We start from the raw sequence: 22,463 nt of genomic DNA on the forward strand, positions 1-22,463 counted from the left end.
GATGGGTTTGATCTTTATCCTAATGGAAATGGGAAATCCTTAAAGTATATTAAGTTATATGGAGATATATACAGAGATGCGTCTTTGGAAAGATGAATCTGGTTTGAGTGTTAAGGGGAGATAGAGAAGGAAAGAAGAAAAATGCCTACTAGGGTACTACCATATTGGGTCAAACAAGAGATGGCAATTAGGTGGTGGAGATGGGGAGAAGGCACCACTTCGAGGGCTGTTTAGGAGAGAAAATCAACAGCAGCACTCGTGATAAACTGAACAGAAGGGGTAATGGAAAGTCAGGTAGCCAGGATAACACCAGCATTCCTTGACTGGTGCGATCAAAATTGAAATGGGGATATTGCGGGTAGAGGTAACTCATGCCACAGGTGTTTCATCTTATCAGTAAAACAGAAGCCTGGCTCATTTGCTGAAAAAGAGTGCATTGAGGACTAAGGCAGAATTTTAAGGACGTACAAACATTTTTGAATGGCAGCTGTGGGGATTCGAGCAACAAGAATGACATGCAGAAGTGATGACTTAATTGAAATCAAATTGAAATACATAGAAACCACAGATCTGGAGTAGGCATTTCATCTGATACGTCTCAAAGGCCCAGCAGGATGCTCTGTCTACAAAGAAGGTACAGAACAAGTATTTGCTGAGCAAGTAGATAAAACCAAAGAGTGATTTTGTGTGACTTTCCCAAGTCAACTGGGACAGTGAATTGGCTGATCTATGCAAGACAATTTGTCGTGCTGTATTTCTTTCCATGGCAATCTCTGTGTAGAAGTATAGGCTGCAACCTAAAGGTGAAATGCCCTTAATTTGGCTTGAATAATTTACTTGGGTTCTTCCTTATCAATAAGACTTGACGGGGCCTATCATGGGGAGGGGGGAGGGGGGAGGGATTGCATTGGGAGTTATACCTGATGTAAATGACGAGTTAATGGGTGCTGACGAGTTGATGGGTGCAGCACACCAACATGGCACAAGTATACATATGTAACAAACCTGCACGTTATGCACATGTAGCCTAGAACTTAGTATAATAATAATTAAAAAAAAGAAAGAAAAAAAAAAGACTTGAATATATCATATAATTTGAATTTGAATTTGGTGGATATATGATTGTTTAATTCTTGGGGATTGGAAGATGAGGGAGATAGGAAGAAAAGGAAAAGGAACCATTTGCCCACACTCTGGTGGATCTAAAGAAGGTTTCATTACTGTAGGACTTCTTAGAACCTTCAGTACTCTAAGATAGAAGCTTCTTAGACATTATTAGTTCTACAGGAAAAAATATTAGTCACAAAGAATAGCTACATATAGTTATCACCTAATATAGTGGTATTCTGTGGAAAGAAATAAATCTGTATTAGATAGATTACCTTGAATTTGATAATATCAAATTTTAGCCCCTTGGAAGGAATTGTACTCTGGAATTATATCTTTGGAATATCTGATCAGGCCGTTACACCATTCTCCCCATGTTTTCTACCATATTTCTAAAAGAATATTATTTTATACCATAACTATACTCAAGATTGTGCCTATTTCTCTATTGCCTTCCTAGGAATTTAATTTTGTTGTCTAAATGGGGGAAGTCTGCTTCCTTTCCCAGTTATGGCCCAAATAATAAATGTTGATGTTACCGTGCTATAAAAATATGTCCTCTATAAATTGCTTTGCTTGTCATTAAGATGTTTCCTAAACAAGTTGAATACGCACTATGTTTTTGCCAGACACTTGCAGCAATCTTAAATTACCTGCTGTGTCTATACATATTCAGAAGGCCATAATGGAAATGTGCCAAGTGGCTGAGGAGAAAATCATTTATAAAGATTAGGAGAGGGCTTGGGAAGCTCTGCCTCTTGTTGCTTGGACTGTGCACAAATACATTTATTTCTGGGTATGTTTAGGTTATTTCTTTTCAGATTTATTTTGGTTTGCACAGTTTCCCAAGCATTAGTCATCACTGTCCCCTGAAGCAGTTACACTATACTCATCTCCACAGATGATCAATCAGAATCTTGAGACTGAAATGACCAGTTAAGACAGACCAAGAATTTGTTGATCTGGTGGAGGGTGAAAAAATATGCAGTCTGAATTGAAATGACTTTTATGAGATTTCATGCAGGTGGTTGTTTCTAAATGTATACTTAAAATGTAGAGTGAAACTTGAGAGAACATTTGCAAGAAGGAATGTGATCCTAAAATAATAGGATATCCTTGTTGGGTGAGTTGAGGAAGTATAGTAGAGCCATAGAAGAGAAGTGTAGATTGGTGTCGACTTAGTAGCTCTTATGAACATTTTTATCAGAGATTTGGATGTAGGCACGGAAAGAAAGGCATAGCTCTTAGATTAGCAGATGAGACAAGTTTGGAAGGAATTCTTGTCCAGTTAGAATGCATAATCTGTCTTTAAAGACATATTAAACTGGAATAACCCATGTACAAGTTTTATCCAGCTTGGATACCTAGAAGTGGAATTCCTGGTTAAAGGTATATTAATATAAAATTTTTTCAAAAAATTAGTTAGATAATGATTAATCATCCTTCATAAACATCATGCCAATCTACATTTCAACTACCAGGGCACACACTTGAACCCATGTAAACAGTGGTCTATTCTGAGGACTTTTCAGAACTTTTATTAAACCAAAATACATTGTAAATCTTTGAGGGAGTCATCTGGCATACAAAGTGTTTTTGAAACTTTGATTTTAAAGGAACTCCTACTACCATCTTGAGGATCTAGTATCCTTAGAACAGCAGTCCCCAACCTTTCTTGGCACCAGGCACCGGTTTTGTGGAAGACAATTTTTCTATGGTCAAGGTTGGGGGATGGTTTCAGGATGAATCTGTTCCATCTCAGATCATCAGGCATTAATCTGATTCTCATAAGGAGCATGCAACCTAGATCCCTTGTTGTGCAGTTCACAATAGCGTTCACACTTCTACGAGAATCTAATGCCATGGCTGATCTGACAGGAGGCGGAGCTCAGGTGGTAGTGCTCACTCACCTGCCACTCACCTCCTGCTGTGCGACCCACTTCCTGATGGGCCATGGATCGGCACTAGTCTGTAGCCAGGGGCTTGGAGACCCCTGCCTTAGAACACAGTTCAAGAAATGCTAGTCCACGTGAAAGCAAAAGGCTGAAAACATGCAGAAAGGAAAAGCTGAACCATTGAAAGAGGAAATATCTGACAGGAGAAGGCACAGAGATGAGCATGAGGGCCATCTGTCGAAGTGTTGTTAACAGTGATAATGATGGTTCTAGCTGATATTTTCAGAGCATTTTCTATGTGTCACTCATGTAGTCCTCACAAGAACTTCATGAAAGAGGTGCTGTAATTATTCCCATTTCACTGATGAAGCAACTGCAGCATAAGGAGGTGAAGTACCTTGCCCAAGGTCATGAGAACAGGTTAAACTTATTCACTCTGTGTGGCCCCAGAGGAGGAAGGGTTCTAGAAAGAAATATTTTAGCTTAATATTTGAAGAAGGGCTCCGCAGTCAGAAACTGGGCATCATCTATTAGGGTTATCTCCCCAAGGGAGAATTTGGGCATGACTTGGGTATCCTGCATATAATTCCCTGACATTCCATTGGTGGAACTCATTCTTTGACTTTAGATACAATTCTCTAGCTTCTGAATCTCTGCTAATTTAGGTGGTTTGTCCTGGACAAGACTGATTTTTTAAATTCTTTATGTTATTGTCAAATTTTTTTTTTTTTTTTTTTTTTTTTTGCGGAGGGGATGGAGTCTCGCTCTGTCACCAGGCTGGAGTTCAGGGGCACCATCTAGGCTAACTGCAATCTCTGCCTCCCAGATTCAAGCCATTCTCCTGCCTCAGCCTCCCGAGTAGCTGGTATTGGAGGCCGAAAGATTGAGGGTCGTGATCAACTCAGTATACCACTGGAGGCTATATGTCTAAGCGGCAAACTGGTACTCATAAATGCAGAATGTTGGCAGACCGACAAACTGCGTCTGCTGCCCCGAAGGAACACTAAGGGCAGTCACGCCTCAAGCACGGTGTTTCTTGCGATTAGGTACATCTGAAGCCTGTTAGTAATAATATAAACCTGTGATCCATTAAGCAGCTGACCAGTCATTACCTCCTCATCCTTGCTCCTTCTACCCAATAAATACAAAGGATTATAGAAGCTCAGGGGCTGCCTTTGCTCGCTAGAAGCAGCGAGCTCTCTTCTTCTTCCCAGGTCCCTTCCTTTGAAATAGTTTCTTTTGTTTTAAGTTTTCATTTCTACGTTTGCCCCCCTTTGTTCAGTCTCACAATGACTGTCTCAAGTAGTAACAGTAGTAACTGTTGTAATGACGGTCAAGTAGTAACAGTAGTAACTGTCGTAGTGATGGTCTCAAGTAGTAATTGTGGCAGTCAGCCACCGCTGGGATTACAGGCGTGCACCACCACACCCAGCTAATTTTTGTATTTTTAGCAGAGATGGGTTTTCACCATGTTGGCCAGGATGGTCTTGATCTCCCGACAGGTGATCCACCTGCCTCAGCCTCCCAAAGTGCTGGGATTACAGGCATGAGCCACTGCACCTGGCCTATTGTCAATAAAATATTTTTATATCCATGATGCCAATTTGTTTGGTAAATGTGACTACAGAGCCCAAGGTGAAAAGTTGTAGAAATTATCTTGGGATCATCTTGACATCTTCTGGTTGGAGTCTTCGTGTTCACTCCTGCTCCATCCCCAGGTCATATGACAATCTTATCTCAGACTCTCCGCCCAACTGTTAACTCCAGCCTCTGGCCTACACTAGTGCCCAGTGGTGAGCAAAGATGTTGGGAAGAAATCTGGATGCATCTAACCCCGCTGCATGTTGAGTATTAGGAAGCTGCCCAACACTCTTCCTTAGAAAGGTTTTAACATGTCATACTATTGAGGCATTGAAAATCTAAATGAATTCTCCTAATTGTTCTTATAAGGAAAATGATAACCAAAGAAGCTGTGGAAATTTTATTACTTTATTATCCTTTACCAAATGTTCATTGCATGTCTTCAGTCCCTCACATTCCCACAAGTTCCTCTCTTCTTTGCCTGACCAACCTTATACATCCTTTGGGGCATGTGGCAGAGATTGTGTGTTCACTAAACTCTTTTTTTCCACCTCTTGGCCATAGTTAGACTTCATTTTCCAATGTTCCCTGCAGCTAGTCAGGGCCATGTAACAGACAACGGAATTTGGCAGAAGTCATCAAACCACTCCTTCGTCTCCTCACCTTCTTTCCCTATCCACCAGCTGAACCGAGGACTCCAAAGGTCTGGAGAAAGGCACAGCCCAGGATGGAAGGTCCTGAATCCCTGACTCCCCCATGACGTTGAGCAAAGTGGAAGAAATGGATGGATAGTTGGTTGTTAAGCTCTTGAGAAGTAGTGGTTTATTTGTTGCAGCAGTTAATGTTGGTCTGCCTAACGTAAGACTCTGCTCTACCGTATCAGGTTTCTTCATGGGTAAAGTAAGGTCTTCTCCTGTGAGAATGCATAGAGCCCTAGACAGAGCTTGCATCATAGCTTTAGAATGCAAGCCCCATGAGACAGAGCCTGTGTCTTTCTTATCCATCATTGTACCCATTCCCTAGCAAGTGTCTGACATTTGGAAGACAGTCAGTAAATACTAGCTATTATTGCTATTAGTATTAATGTGTTAGTGTTATCTGACCCTTGCTCCTTACAGTGTAGGCCATGGGCCACCATGGCGTCACCCCAGAGCTTGCTAGAAATGCAGAGCCCCCAGCCTCATGCTAGCCTTCTTGAATTAGAATCTGCATTTTTAACAAGACTCTCAGGTGAGGCCATTCCTGCAGAGGTGCACATACTAATATCTGAAATACCTCGCTTTAGACCAGAGGTTCTCAGCCTTGGTTGCATCTTAGAATCACCCTATCAGAATTCCTATCAGAATCTGGTTTTGTTTTTAAGACTTTCCAGATGAATCTAATGTGCAGCCAGGATTGCAAACCACTGTTCTATCTCACTAGTTCTCAAACACCAGCCTGCGTCAGAATCCCCCGGGTATTGGGTGTCACCTCACCACAGTGCCTGATTCAGTACGTCTGTCATAGGGACCAATAACGTGCACTTTGCCCAAGTTCCCAGGTGCCTTCGTTTGTAAGGGCTGTCATAACAAAGCACCATAAACTAACTGGCTTACAACAGCAGAAATGTATTCTCCCACAGTTCTGGAAGCCGGAACTCTGAAATCAAGGTGTTGGCAAAGCCATGCTCTGGCAGCTAGTCCAGGGGAGAAAGCTTCCTTGCCTCTTCCAGCTTCTGATGTTTGCCAGCAACCCTTGGAGCTCTTTGGCTTGCAGAAGCATCCACCACTCCAGTCCTCTGTCTTTACATGGCTGTCTCCCTGGGTGTCTTCACATTGTTTTCCTTGTCTGAATGTCTGTCTCTGTGTCCTAATTTCTCCTTTTTATAAGGACACCAATCATATTGGCTTAGGGCCCATGCTCATGACCTCATTTTATCTTGTTTACCTCTACAAAGACGTCACTTTCAAATAAAGTCACATTCTGAGGTATTAAGGGCTAAGACAATCATCATAAGCTTTATTGAGGGGATATAATTTGACTTACAACACCAAGTGATGCTGATGCTACTGGTCTAGGAACCCCTCCTTGAGAATGGCTGCCTTGTTGTAAGCTGCAAAATGCAAAGACAGCTTTTATTTCTTTCCGTACATTCTACCCACAGTCTAGTTTGGCGCTTGGCACATCATATGTTTTAAGTAACTATAGGTTGAATTAATTAATATTCCTTCCACACAGCAATTTGGCCTGCATAAAAGACTTCAGTATTTTCCTGATGTTGCCAGAGACTTAATGTGTGACATTTCATATAGCAAACGCTCAATAAATGTTGGGTGACTGAACATAGCTGTCACTGCTCATTACATATTTAAAAAATAACCTTACTGGGCCTTCATGCTTTTATTCCACCTTATGGAGCCCAGTGACAGAATGCTGATTAAATGACACGGCTCCTTTAATGGGAAATTAACAATCTACAAAATGTTGTGGATTCGGTAGTAGGCGTTTGAGGTGCTGACTATGATGATTTGTTGCTTGCCTTGCCTTGATTCCCCAGTGAGAATTCATCTCTATTTAGCAGGTGTTGTGAACTATTCCAGTAAAGGAGATCTCTTTCTTTGAATCCCAGCAACCTCTAGCTTGGTCTTTAGCTTCATAAATCACTGTTAATTTTCACCTAAGTCAGTGGTTCTCAACTGGGGGTGATTGTGCTCCTCAGGGAACAGATATTAGAGACATGTTTTGGTTGTCTGTAATGAGAACAGGGGGCATTCCCTTTCCCCAGCTGGGAACAGGGGGTATGCTGCTGGCATCTAATGGGCAGTGGCCAGGGGTGCTGCTGAACATCCTACAGTGCATAACACAGTTCCCAGCACCATAGAGAATCTCCGGCCCCACATGTCAGTAGTGCTAGTGTAGAGAAACCCTGACCTAAGCAAAGGCAAAATGGACATGAAGTTGCCTCAATGGGCAAGACCATGATTTCTGAACCACCCCATCAATGACACTTGATGTGACCCGTAGCAGGAGTGCCAGGGAGAACACAGCTTTGTCGTTCCATGTCCAGTTGCTTGGATCAGAGGGAAATGGGACCTTTCAGTCACCACTGCAATATGACAAAGTGAGCTGCACCCAATGGCTACTAGGTGGGGCGTGCTTCGAGCACACCCTCTTGCTGAATGTGAGATGATGCTCCCACTCGCAATGTCTCTGAGATGAGAACTATTACTGTCCCCACGTTGCAGAAGAGGAGTCTCCAGCACTGAGAGTGGGTAGTTCACCCAATGTCATATAGGGTGGACTGTTAAAGTCCTACATAAAACCGAGTCTATAGAACTCTTGAGTCTGTGACTTTAATCCCTGTATAGTCTGGGTTTACACTTCCATTCAGATCCCTGCTCCACCATTTCCTGTAGATGCTCCTCATCTTACGACGGTTTATGACCTGATAAACCCATAGTAAGTTGAAAATTATTGTTAAGTCAAAAACATATTTAATATACATAACCTGCTAAACACCGTAGCTTAGCCTACCCTACCTAAAACATACTCAGAACACTTCCAGTACAATATTCAATAGATTACATGAGATGTTTAACACTTCATTATAAAATAGGTATTATGTTACATGATTCATCCCAGCATCACAAGAGGATATGGCATCACATGTTGCTAACCCAGAAAAACACTAGAATTCAAAATTCGAAGTATGGTTTCTATTGAATGCATATCACTTTCACACTATTATGAAGTCAAAAAATTATGAGTGAAATCATTGTAAGTCAGGGACTCTCTCTAGCTGCATGGTGTTGGGTAAGGGATTTAACCCTCGGTGTCTTTGTTTCCTCATCTGCAAAATGAGGATTTATAACAGTTCAAAGGGTTTCTACTAGGATTAAAAGATACAAAATACATTTAACAATGTCTGGCCACAGTAGGAGCTCCGTAAATGCTAGTCCTTCTCCCCCTTAGCAGTCATTACATTCACAGGTATTAAGAAAAAGAAATGTGTAAGTATGATATGTAATTCTCTTAGTTAATGAGACTTTCCTTAAACTAACTAGAAGATTCCATTTACTGGGAACATACTTAATGATGAAGCTTTTATTCTGTTCATCTCCTTTCGAGAGTACTTAAAAATAACTCACAAGCCCACTGTTAGAGCTCGTGTTCTTTACCCAACCAGGATTTAATTAGTCCTTCAGCTCCTTAGCCCTTCTTAGAAGTTGTTCAATGTTAAATCCCACATGACCCTTGGATGGGAAGATGTAGAAACCCTCCAAGCACCATCTGACATACCCAGTGACTAGGAGGACTTCACAGTAAGAGTTAAGGAGTTTTAAAGATTGCTGATGTTAATGAAGAAGGAAAAAATTTGTGGATGTGCTAAATTAGATATTTACAAATTATGTTCCTCTCTCCAGGGGAAGATTCATTAATTTTCACCATAACCAGCTTCATTCTATTGGGACACTAGAGGAGGATTTGCATATTGCAGATCCAGCTGCATCTTTCTCATGCTTAAAGAAGTCTCATTGTCTGCAATGTCCAGAGAGGGGAAAGTCCACTGCCTGGACAAGGCTTTCATGGCTGTTCACAACCTGCCCCAGCCTCCAGTCCATTACCCTTGCCTATTTTGTTACAGTGATGGAAGCAAAGTCCTTCTAATGAAAAGGGCTGCAGGTTAATTTTAATCCATTAGCTGTCTACCAGACCTCCTCTGCCATCCTTTAGACTCTACATATAGTTCCTCTCCCTGCTCTGTCTTCTTGTGTGTTAATATTTATATCAAGCAAGCCCTCCTTATCTGCCCACCCTTTATCTGCCAGGCTAACTCCAACTCCTACTTCAAGACCATGTTCAAATATTGCCTCCTGTCTGCAGCTTTCCTCAACTTCCCCAGGGAGAATTCATGGCTCCCTTTCTTTGAGCATATTCATTCATTCATTCATTCATTCATTCAGTGACAACTACCTACCAGGAGCTGTTCTAAGCATTGGGGTGTGGAGGTGAACAGGAAAGCATAGAGTCTATGTTCTAGCTGGGGAACAAATATGAAATAAAACATAAGCTAATACTTAAGAAGTTCAGAAGTGATAAGTGCTCTAAGGAAAATATGGAGTGATGAGAAAGAGTGAAATTGGCAGAGTGAAGAGTGATATTTGATGAGGCAATCAGAAAGAGCCATTGTGAGGTGAGGTTTGGGCTAAAACCTGAATAATGAGAGGGAGGCATCCATCCTCCAAGTATAGAGCCTGGGACGTCTTGGCAGATACCTCACCAACTCTTCCCTTCTCAGAGGCTCTGAACTCCTGGAGGGTGGCCCTCTTGGCATCCCCAGACTCTTGGCATCCCCAGTACCTTGTCTGGAATTCGTGCATAGCAGCGGGTAGCCACAAGTGATGGCTCAAGTGACTTCGTTTAATTTAACTTAAAACTTTATTTTCAGTTGTACCTGTTATGCATTTGTTAGCCATGCTACTGGGTTTTTTTAAATCAAAGAAGAAAATAGCTATTTTTTTTCTTTCCTTTGGGTTCAAGACGTTCTGGAAACAAAGTTTGAAAATTACATTTAGGAAATGCAATTTAAGTGCCAGATAACATCTTGGGATTGGTGCCATGACTGATGAGGTCTGGTGTAACTAACGTCTTATGCCATGTCTCTGATCTTTACTCAAATTCAACTCCTACTCTGGGAAACCCAGTGATGTGGAGAGAGGGTTGTGTTTAGCTTCTCTCTCCCTGACCTCAGAGAAAACACCAGCCATCTGCATATCAGCAGCGCCCTTTCATAGTACTTATTACACTATTGTTATTCGGTTAATGTCAGTTGGTGCCACTAGACAGAGGGCGCTACAGCCCCATGGCCATGTCTGTCTTTCTGAAAGATTCAAGTGCCAATCTGTTTGCATCTGGCACACAGTAGGTACTCTGAAAAGACTTGCAAAATGAAGAAATGAATGAATGAAGGCACAGCAAACACAGGGAGTGAAAGGGACACCTCTGGTCCTGAACAGCCTGGCTTCAACTTCAAGGACCACAGTTGGCTTGAATTTTAATCCATCAAGTCATCTCCATGTGTTCAATTTCTTCCATAAAGGTGAATGCATCAAGCACTGTGCAAGCTGCCGGGAGAATGAAGGAGTTTGATAACCATCTAGTGGGGGAGGCAAACTTTAATCGAATGATGGCACAAATAAGTGTGGAATTATAGAGTATGGTAAAAGCTAAGAAGGAAAGGCAATGGGGCTTCAAGAGTACATAGCAGTGAGCCTGGACCCAGGAGGATGTGGGAAGTCCAGGACCCTGGATAAGTGACTGGTGTTGTTTTAATCTATTTTTTAACTTTCATTTCAGATTCAGGGATACCTGTGCAAATTTGTTATGTTGGTAAACTCATGCCACAGGGGTCTGGTGTACAGATTATTTTGTCACCTGGGTACTAAGTATCCAATAGTTGTTTTTTTCTGATCTTCTCTCTCCTTCCACCATCTACCCTCAAGTAGGCCCCAGTGTGTGGTGTTCCCCTTTGTGTGTCCATGCATTCTCATCATTTAGCTCCCACTTATAAGTGAGAACATGCAGTATTTGGTTTTCTGTTCCTGGGTTAGTTTGCTAAGGATAATTGCCTCCAGCTCCATCCATGTTCCTGCAAAGGACAAGATCTCATTCTGCATAGTATTCCATGGTATATATGTACCACATTTTCTTTATCCAGTCTACAGTTGATGGGCATTTCAGTTGCTTCCATGTCTTTGCTATAGTGAATAGTGCTGCAATGACCATATGAGTGCATGTGTCTTCATGGTAGAATGAAGTCACTGTTGAGCCTTGACCTCCAAGGCTGAAGTAGATGAAGGAGTGAGGAGGGTGTTGTAGTGGGAAGCTGTGGCCTGCAGAAGCTATCCTGGGGCATCAGGAGCTGCTGGGGAAGGGAAATGGTATAAGACAGCAGACCAGGCAGACCAAGGCTGAGTTCTGTAAGCTCTGCTGGGAATCTTCCTTGGTATCTGCAGAGCACACGAAAGCTTTTGAGAGATTTTGGTGGTGAGATGGTATGTGAAGAGCTGAGTCTGGAATTATCACCTGGGCTGTTCACTGTAGGATAGATTGGAGCAGGAAGGAGGGGGATGGGAAGTTGCCAAGAGCAGGTGTCCAGGTGGGAGAGAATGATCACTTAAACCCAGTGGGGGTGCCAGGGTGGAGAGAAGTAGACAGATTCAGGCGATATTTAGGAGGCACACTCAACGGGCCTTGGGGATGGCTTATTTAGCTCAATGGCCCTAAACCAGGGACAGTTGTGTCTTCCAAGGAACAGCTGGAAATATCCAGGTATTTTTTGGTGGTTGCAACTGGCTGGGAAATTGGTGGGAAGGGGATGCTGCTAGCATTTCATAGGTAAAAACTGGGGATGTGGCTAAATATCCTACAATGCACGGGGCAGCCCCTCCCCCAACAGCAAAGCTTTATCTGGCCCCAATGTCAATAGTGCAGTGATTGAGAAACCTGGCTTCAGCTGTAGAAAGATCAGAGATGCAGTGTCAGAGGTGACTTTTGGGTCTTGTCTTGCTAACAAGGTGAAAGGTCATGCCATTCTCTGAGATCTTGGGACCCTGGATAGCCAGTTCTTTTACAAGGGGAATGTGGTGTCGGTGGAGACCACAAGATGGGTTTCTGAGGCATTTGGAGACGTCCAAGTGAGGAGATGGTTTTTCTTCCTAAATTTTCACTATCCCCGAGAAGGCAGCCTTCTTTTCTCTGTTAATGAAGTTTCCAGTCACCTTAACCTGGATTCTCACCTCCAACCCCCTACCTTCCAATATTCCACCCCTCTTTTTTCTGCCCTTGAAGAGAAACCTATGGTCCTTGCATTAGAAGGGTTTTCCTGCCATCACTGTAGCAAAATAGACAAGGGTAAAAGAAAGCCTTCAATAGAATTTCATTTGAATATTTTATTTGCCCCCTTGTGTGTCATTTTCTCCTTAAGAAAACTGAGGAAGAAGTGTGATTTATTCCCCTCATCTGCATAATTTCCTTCCCTGTGTGGCTGTGTGCTTGTCAGCACTCTGACGGATCAAGAGTGCTCTGAAAGCTCAGAGGAGCAGGAAGAGACCCAGGTGACCTGGTGAGAGCCGCGCTGAACCTTGGTTCACTTGTTGTTAACGGAGCTCGGTCCTTGGAGGGCCTTTGCGGGGAAGGACGCCGACAAGCTGTGATGGAGTCCTTGGGTCTCACCTAGGAGAGCCCACAGGAGCACCTGTGAGTTGGTTCCCAGAAAACATCCCACTCTCCAAGTCACCTCTCTCTGCTTTACCCCACCTCTCTTTCTTCCTTTATGCAAAGCACCTACTTGAAAGTAAAATATCAGTTAGAAAGGAAAGAAGTTTCAGAAGAAAGTACCACATCAGCATTTTGATCAAATTAAGTGTGTGCAAGCTGAGCAGCCTGTATCAAGGGGAACGTGGTAGAGGGATGTGGGCCCCAGGCTGCCTGCTGCCAGTTGTAGGCTGCCGTATGCTTCACCTGCTTGTGCCCTCGAGGGTCCCCTTCTGGGGTCCCCAGTCTGGCTTATGATCATATTCTGGCACAGAGCACCCCCTACCCCCACTCCTGTAGCACTGGGGCCATAGCTTTATTTCTTGCATCATTTTTCTCTACACTCAAACACAACAAGAACAACAACAACAACAACAACAACAAAAAAACGCTCAGCATGAGAAATCAAGTTAATGAAAATGCTACCACATTGAATTTCCAATAAGAGAAAGGCAAAGCAAAACTTGTCAACTAAAGAAAGAGGCGTTCACTGTAATCCTTTCCAGGAGAGGTGGAAGCAGGAGTGATACAAAAGCTCATTACTGTAATCAAGGCATTTGTAACTGTTGGTGGCAGGAGGTGAAAGAGAGAGACCCAGAGAGGGGAAGATTCGTTTGGAGGTTTTAACTGTATGTGTGCCAGTCTTTCCTGCTCATCTTGCTGACACAATCTGGATTGTTCATACAGAAAGGAGACAGGGTTTGCCACATTTAGCTGACCAAGCCAAAAACACTAATTAGCACCAGTTGCTCAAAGTCGAAGATGCTCTTGCCTTCTGGTGCAGGGGTGACAACTTGTTCTGACTCTTCAAGATTCACAACTTTAGACCACAGGATGCGCTTTGCCAGGGGAAATGCATTCTCCAACGTGGCTGTGTGCGTTGGTGCTCAAACATTCGTGAAGCCCCAAGTACTTGACAGGGACAAACAAAATACCTGTGGAATCTCTCGGTCAGCTGTCCAGCAGGAGTTTGAAGCCATAGTGAACTCAAAACATTCTCCCAAAGAAGCCATTTTCAGCCAGGGGGCGCTAACGGAAGTTGTCAGTAAGTCTGGCGAAGCTTTCCGGCATCTGCTGTGATGTCTTAATCCTCCTGTGAGGAGTGACAGAGGTAACGTGTGGCATGGAGCCATCAGTGACATTTGGTGATTGAACGTTGCTGGCGGCAGTGTCTTAATGATAGAGACAATTGATTGATAGGAGGTCAACTGCCAAGCAGTTAATCCGATGGCAAATTCTGCTCATAATGGAAGCGTTGGCTCATGCATGCAAACCAGCGTGGTGGGGGATTCCTGCTGATGCAGCTGTGGACACATGAAGATGGGGAAAGATACTGATGCCTCTGATGAATACCTAGAAAAGCTTTCCTTGTGAAACCTCATGGAAAGTTCCATGAGGGCAGAGATCACGTCTATTTTGTTCACTGTTGTATCCTTTGTTGCTGACACATAGCGGCCATTCAATAAACGTCTGTTAAATCGATGAAGCAGTGAATGAGTTGGAAGCTGCCTTCCTTAGCCTGTTTCACTTCCAGGATTGTCCTTTTTCACTGATGGTAAGCCTAACCTCTCAAGCTAGAAATCTAAGTTGACTTACGTTCCTCTCTCTCCCTTCCCCACCAAGCTCTGCATATTCCATCCCAGGAATAAATCTCTAACATTTCTCCCTTGTCTTCTTTCTCTGAAGCCAATCTGTGTCTCCCAAGTAGCCTTCTGATGAGTAAGCCTACCCCCATCTGTGTTCCATGGCCCTCTTAAGTCATTTATTTATCTATCTATCTATCTTTGAGATAGCGTCTCACTCCATCATCCAGGCTGGAATGCAGTGGCATGATCTCAGCTCCCTGCAACCTCCGCCTCCTGGGTTCAAACAATTCTCATGTCTCAGCCTCCCAAGTAGCTGGGATTACAGGTGTACACCACCACACCTGGCTAATTTTTGTGTTTTTAGTAGAGATGGAGTTTCACCATGTTGACCAGGCTGATCTTAAACTCCTGACCTCAAGTCATCCACCTGCCTCGGCCTCCCATAGTGCTGGGATTACAAGCATGAGCCACTGCACCTGGCTTAATTATTTTAACATATAAATCTCATCATGTTACAACCCTGCTTTACATAATCAAAGTCAACAAGTGTTATTTGGCCATAGATATCTTTTAGGCCATGACAACCCACCTCCTAGCCTTGGGTTCACTTCATGTCAGTGCACGCATTAGTGCTTCACTGTGTGTCATGTCTTACCTTTCAAACATCCACCCTGCATCTTCATGTTTCCTAGTCTTTGCTCATGTATCCACTCAGGCTGGACGTCCAAGCTTCTCTTTTTTTCCTAGCAAAACACTGTCTTTGTTTAAGATGTGTCATCTGGGGACCCTTTTCTGATTCTTGTCCTCCCTTGGAGAAAAAAATGCCTCTCCCTTTCCTTTCTTCCATTTTTCATCACTTTGTACTTGAATTGTCAGTTTGTCTACCCATCTCACCTACTGGCCTATGAAGGTGTCAAGTCAGAGGCCATAACATCTTTTTCACTGTTCCTTCCAGCAACTAATATGGTTCCTTGCACATAATTACTTAATGTTAGTTGAAAGAAAAAATGGATGGATGAATGGATAGATGGATGGATGGGTAGATAAGTGGATAGGTGGATGGATGGGTTGGTTAGTGGGTTAATAAGAAATAGATTAGATGCATGACAAAATGAATGGAAGAAGTAATTGGATGGATAATAAATTGATTCATTCCAGGAGAATACTAAGAAAATAATTTAGCAACTCTGCCACCTCCCACCTTGGGATAAATGATATGTCCCTGTCCAGGGAAGACTGAGTGCCCTTTGTCCTTTAGACAGTGAATTCTGGGGTTCCAGGTACATGAGCATCAGGGTGTGATCTAGAAAGGGGCCTATGGACCTAGTTGGGCATATTCTCTTGGTCCTGGGGACTCTTTGTGCCATGGAGAAGAGCATAGTTTGAGGGAGGCCAAAGTGGGAGGCCAGAACCCAGTTGCTTATGTCTAAAGCCATTATCCTACCAGGAAATAACTAAGACATATGCACAAGGAAATGCCAATCTGGCAACTCCTGTAACTGAGTGTTCCAGTGGAGGGTGCACCAATTGCTGGTGCTCACATGATAAATTCTTTCTCAAGACATCACCCTGGCATGGCCCTCCATTTCCTAGTCAGGCATTAATTAATAGGGGAGATGCAAAATGTTGATACTGCAGAATATAGAGACAGAAGAGATTCACACTGAAAGTGCAAATTACTTTTTTTGCAGTGAGTAGAAAGTCACATTACTCTAAGAAGCTGCCTAATTATCTGTAATTATGCCCAAAATAGTCAAGCTAGTTTGCTAGCCAGTTGAGGAATTGCATCTTAAATGAATTTGTCACTAAAGAAAGAATGTTGAAACCTGGCAAAGAGATTACTGTATTTCAGGGGAAAGATGAAAACATACCATGCCTGTGTTCACTCTTTAAAAGACTATGGTTATTGGCCCGGCACAGTGGCTCATGCCTGTAATCCAGCACTTTGGGAGGTGGAGGCAGGCAGATCACAAGGTCAAGAGTTCGAGACCAGCCTGACCAATATGTTGAAACCCCATCTCTACTAAAATGACAAAAATTAGCCAGGAGTGGTGGCACGTGCCTGTAATTCTAGCTACTCAGGAGGCTGAGGCAGGAGAATCACTTGAACCCGGGAGGTGGAGGTTGCAGTGAGCCAAGATCACATCACTGCACCCCAGCCTGGGTGACAAAGTGAGACTCTGTCTCAAAAAAAAAAAAAAAAAAAAAAAAAAAGACTGTGGTTATTGTAAACATTTTTGCTTAGGAAGCATTTATTACAGCTATTCAATGTAGCATTTTATGGTATTCGGTGGAAACTCTAATGTAAGTTCAGAGCAGTCCTAACATTCCAAGAGTTAAAATTATCCATGATTGGGATGTAATATCTAAATTGAAATAAAAAGACTTTTTATAGGAAGATAAAGGAATCTAGTTTCATTGTAGGCAACACAGGAAATACAAAAGTTATAAAATTCACATCTGTAATCCCACCATCCAGAGAAAACTATTAGTAACTAATGAGTGTTTCTTGCTAGCTCTTTTCTATGCATGTTTTTCTTTTTGTTTCTTTCTTTTCTCTTTTTTTTTTTTTTTTTTTTTTTTTTTGAGCTGGAATCTCGCTCTTTGCCCAGGTTGGAGTGCAGTGGCCCAGTCTTGGCTCACTGCAAGCTCTGCCCCCCAGGGTCACGCCATTATCCAGCCTCAGCCTCCCAAGTACCTGGGACCACAGGCGCCCGCCAGCATGCCTGGCTATTTTTTTGTATTTTTAGTAGAGATGGAGTTTCACCATGTTAGCCAGGATGGTCTTGATCTCCTGACCTCATGATCCGCCCTCCTTGGCCTCCCAAGCGTATGTTTTTCCTATAATGCTGGAATTTTAATATATACAACGTTGTTTAGTTATATTCTTTCATGTAACTTTCATGAGCATTTTTACCTGCCCTGTAGACATCAAAGTGATGGGATTTTTTGTTGTCGTTTTAGTTTTATTTTTCAGATGGAGTATTGCTCTGTCACCCAGGCTGGAGTTCAGAGGCAATCTCGGCTCGCTGCAACCTCTGTCTCTTGGGTTCAAGCCATTTTCCTGCCTCAGTCTCCTGAGTAGCTGGGATTACAGGCACCCACCACCGCACTAGGCTAATTTTTGCATTTTTAGTAGAGACGGATTTCACCATGTTGGCCAGGCTGGTCTTGAACTCTTGGCCTCAGGTGATCCGCCTGCCTTGGCCTCCCAAAGTGCTGGGATTACAGGCGTGAGCCACTGAACCCAGCCCTAAGTCATGGTTTTTAAATGCCAATATAATATTCACCATTTTTACAAACTATTGTTTACTTAACCACTGATTTATTATAGATAATTTTGTTTCTCTTATAGGTATTATAAACAGTTCTGCAGTGAACATTCTTGTGCAGGTATATTTGTCTGTGTTTCTGCCTATTTTCTTAATAATGCCTAGAAATGGAATTACTAAGTCAAAAGGTGTGATCATTTTAGGAGATTATACATTAGACCTCAATGCAGTAATGCCATTTCTGTCTGTGAATCTTGCTTTCTAGATCTTTCCAAACTAGGGAATAGAAATAGAAGGTAAAATCCTATTGGGCAGGAAAGAAAAGAAGCAGTGAACACTTATTTAAAAAAAAATAGATAATGGAGGAGAGCCAAAATCTGAACTCCAGCCCGAAAATCACAGGGTCCCTGGAGACAGGAGGATGTTCTGGCAGGCAACAGAAAGCCAAACCGAAATGAGATTGAAGAAGAGATAGGAAAACAAAATATTTAAAGGGAGGCGTAGAAAGGAGCATATAATGGTGATGGAGGCAACGATAAGTTGCCAATGGAAAGTAGAGAAGAAAAATATCAGCATGGCTGTGAAGGAAGGAAACACTAACTTCTGCAAAAGCTGTCAGAATCAAAATGAAGCCACTTATGTTAAAACATTTTTTTAAAAAATTAACAATCAATTTAAAGTCCTGAAAAATGAGCTGAGGAGGGTTATGAAGAGGGGAGTCTCACACTTGGATGCCTGATAACAAAAACTGTCACAAAAGACTGCGAAAACCACAACCTTGCACAAAGACCATCACAACCTTACACACACACACAGAAACACAAATACTTCTGCAAGGACATCTGCCCAGTGACTGCCTGTCCAAGCGCAGACTGATGTCACCCTTATTATTGATCTTCGTAGCCAAGAATAACTATTTCAAAGCAATTATGTAATCTTCCTCATTTTTTCCTTCAAAAACTTTTGTCTTTCTTTACCTCCCTGCACACACACACAAAGTTATTGCAGCACACTTATTCCCATTGCATTGCCCTATGCCCGAATCTTTCTTTTTGTAGAGAACCTCTCCCTCTTTGTTATTTAGGTTGATGCTTCCTGAGGCCACCCCTGTGCCAGACAGACAGAACCCTGCAGGGCCAGGGGTGGAGGGTAGGAGCCATTGAGTGAAAAAACAAGTCAAGATCTACCAGCTTGCAGCCCCTCACTGACCACCTTGTATACAGAGAGAGAGAGCTACTCTGGTACTTCATCAACCAGACAGTTGAGCAGCTTGGAAGAGGGGAGATATTTCCATGTAGCAGAGTGACAAGTTGGTATACAATGTTCATGGAGACCATGGTTTGTACAGTGGTAAACTCAAGCACAGAAACAGACATGGGAGTATCTTAGAACCTTGCTGCTCAAAGTACAGTCCACGGACCAGCAACACTGAAAACACCTGGAAGTTTTTGAGACTTTCAGAAACTCAGACTCTGCCTGTGGAGTCACAGTTTGAAGTTTAACTGATTCCCCAGGTGATTCATATTCACATTAAAATTTGAGAAGTGCTGTCTGAAAAGACATCTTTTTATGTGAATTTCAGACTTTGCCGGTGCTTGGATTTCCAGTGTTCACTGGAAAAGCCAAAAGATTTATGTGAGCACTTAGTTGACTGAATTACAAGTGATTTTATAAGAGGGATTTCCAGATGTAAAGTTAAAACATGATGTATGATACTTAGCATAAGTGGAGAAAACCAGTCGATAAGCCCAAGGCTACATGGAACCATTCTGACTTTTTGAGAAGTGCAATCTGTTTGGGGGATAGTTTGGAAAGTCCATCAGAAGAGGTGTCATTAAATCCGATTTTAAGCAGAATATGGCAGTTTGGCTAATGTTGGACAGCCTCTCTGCCCCCAACTCCAGAAAGCAAAATATTTTGCAGTTGAGAATTGTAAACTCCTTAGACAGTTACAAGCACTGTACATGAAAAATCCATCAAGAGTGTTCCGTTCTGTTTCTATCAACTTCTTACGTTTTTTCAATGGCAAATGGTTTTGGAATCATGGGCTTATTAGAGATAGACAAAGCTATGGCCCGGGGGAAGCAACACTGGTACCCAGAGGATTTAACTGTTTCCCTACCTTTCCCAGTGACTCAAACTATGCAACAGTATTAATTTTAAATGACTTTACAAAAAGACTTAATGAGATAAATCACGCAGGCACAGTAAAATAGTTAGTCTTTCCTGTTGTGTCTGCCTGCAGCAGCGTTCAAACTCAAACATTAAGAGGGGCTTAGAGACAATTTGGGTCTAGCATCAAATCAGATAAACTATCATTTTTAATTATTGTTATTTTGATAAGGACTTCATAGTCTCTGGAGTAAACGAGCCCTAAAAATCCTTGTTCATGTTTTTAAATGGTAAGGGAGATTCTGCAAAGATAGTGTAAGGAAGCAGGAGGAGGAGGCAAATACTGGTCAAGTGCCTCGTCTAAATCTACCACAGTCCTCACCATCATCATGAACAAATTGCAGCAATTATGCACCAAGCAGGATGCAAAGCAGGCAACACACATTCTCACATGAGGTGGTCAATCAGCCAAGTAAAGCCAAAGTTGTTGTTGTACCCAGTTCAAAGATGAGGAAAATGAAGCTGGGAGGGGTCAAATAACTCATCCCCAATCACAAAGCCCTTAAGTGGCTCTGATAGGATTTGAATCCACAGCCTAAGTTCATCACATTTTTCTCCTTGTCTCTATTTCTGTATTTCTCAAAAATCAAGGGACATGGAGAGAAACAGACAACATCAAGAATGTCACTTAGAATCGATATTGGCCTGACTTCGATAACTTACCTAACAGAGAGGTAATCTTGTCATGGGGCACCCCACACTTCACGCCACACTTAGGCAAGAAGAAATGTTCACAGTCTCAGCTGACGCCAGGGAACTTTACAGCAAAGGAAATGTTGAAATGTCTCCTAGGCTGTGTCCCTCCATCCCTGTGCCTCTGTCATCCTGTCTACAGATTTTCATGATAGCTAATAACCATAATGACAACTCTCAGCTGATTTTTCTACATCAGGGGTCCTCGACCCCCAGACCTGTAGCAACCAGGCCACACAGCAGGAGGTGAGCAGTGGGTGAGCGAACGAAGCTTCATCTGTGTTTACAGCCACTCCCCATCACTCCCATTACTGCCTGAGCCCCTCCTCCTGTCAGATTAGTGGCAGCATTAGAGTCTCATAGGAGTATGAACCTTCTTGTCAACTGCATGTATGAGGGATCTAGGTTGTGTGTTCTTTATGAGAATCTAATGCCTGATCATCTATTGCTGTCTCCCATCACCCCCAGATGGGACCATCTAGTTGAAGGAAAACAAGCTCAGGGCTCCCACAGATTCTACATTATGGTGAGTTGTATAATTATTTTGTTATACATTACAATGTAGTCATAATAGAAATAAAGTGCACAATAAATGTAATGTGCTTGAATCATCCCAAAACCATCCCAACCCTGGTCTGTGGAAAAATTGCCTTGCACAAAACTGGTCCCTTATGCCAAAAAGATTGGGGGCCACTGTTCTGTGTGTATGATAGAATATGTTACTGATAGGTGACATTATATGTACTATTCTATGTTGAAGCAAGTAAAGCTCTCTGTAAGCCTTTCTGAAACAGTACAGATACAGAAACGGGGACATCTAAAAGTCAGCCATCAGGCTTTCAGGGTGACATACCTGCCTTGCGCTTTGTTGTAGGAAACGCCCTGGAGTTGAGTCTGGGAGGTACTGGGAGGTGTCTCAGTAGGAGATAAGCAGCAGGGACTTGCCGTCTTCCTAGATATTACTGTTACTTGGTTGGTGCCTTTCATCTCAATGCCCATTTGTGATACCAGTTTGACCCTAGTAGCACCCAATTTCAGACTTTACCGGCCACCTGGGACTTAGGGTGAGTAGAGAGGCAATTAGGGTACATGTTCCGATCATTTTGAGTGACAGAGATTTCCAGATAAAAACAATATAAAAGAGGAACTGCTCAGGGTCTCTGGGGTGAAGGAGCTATACATCTGTCACTTCCACAGACAAGGTTCGTTTTCTTGGCTGTTTGCTGAGACCTGGGGGGCATCGAGCACTGGGAAATCGATGATTGTACAGCATTGTATAAAAAGGGCACCCACCAATGCTCACACAATCTGCAGGGCTCCTTTCTTCCTGAGGCAGATGAGTTTTGCTACACTGACAAGAATCCTTCTGGCTGAACATAAGATGTCACCTCTTGTAGAAGGGGCTGGAGTTTGAGACCATCACATTTGCTTTCTGCAATCCCTGAAGATTTAAGAGTGAACCTACATTGTTTATTGGGATATTGGCAGGTTGTAGTGGTAAGATTGGATCTGGGCGGTACCGGTTAGCAGAGAGGGTTGATGTTTCTAAAGAGTCTTTCCCAGCAGCCACAAACATCTATGAAAGATACTTCCATCAAAAACAAAGCTTGAAGGCAAAAAAAAAAATGGGGAATTTAAGAGCATTTAGATTTGTCTCTTATGTGCAACAACTTCTTCCCTGACTGATTGTGCCTTGGGCAATATCGCTGGGTGCCTAATGCATGAATAATGTATGTATAATGTATGTGTCACTGCCTTAGAATAAGCAACGTGGACCACAGGTCTTGGGCACCTTAAATAATTTATGTTTTAAATCTGCATATAGTCAGAGAGGCATCTGAGTCTACATGTAACATTTATGA

At 42.7% G+C, this 22,463-nt stretch overlaps 1 protein-coding gene across 10 annotated transcripts in view; it reads left to right on the forward strand.

Annotated features, from left to right (window-relative positions):
• CDH13 (cadherin 13) overlaps positions 1–22,463 on the forward strand; it is a 1,167,676-nt gene that overhangs the window by 907,797 nt on the left and 237,416 nt on the right.

Source organism: Macaca mulatta, chromosome 20 (assembly GCF_049350105.2).
Source record: "Macaca mulatta isolate MMU2019108-1 chromosome 20, T2T-MMU8v2.0, whole genome shotgun sequence".
Classification (NCBI taxonomy): domain Eukaryota; kingdom Metazoa; phylum Chordata; class Mammalia; order Primates; family Cercopithecidae; genus Macaca; species Macaca mulatta.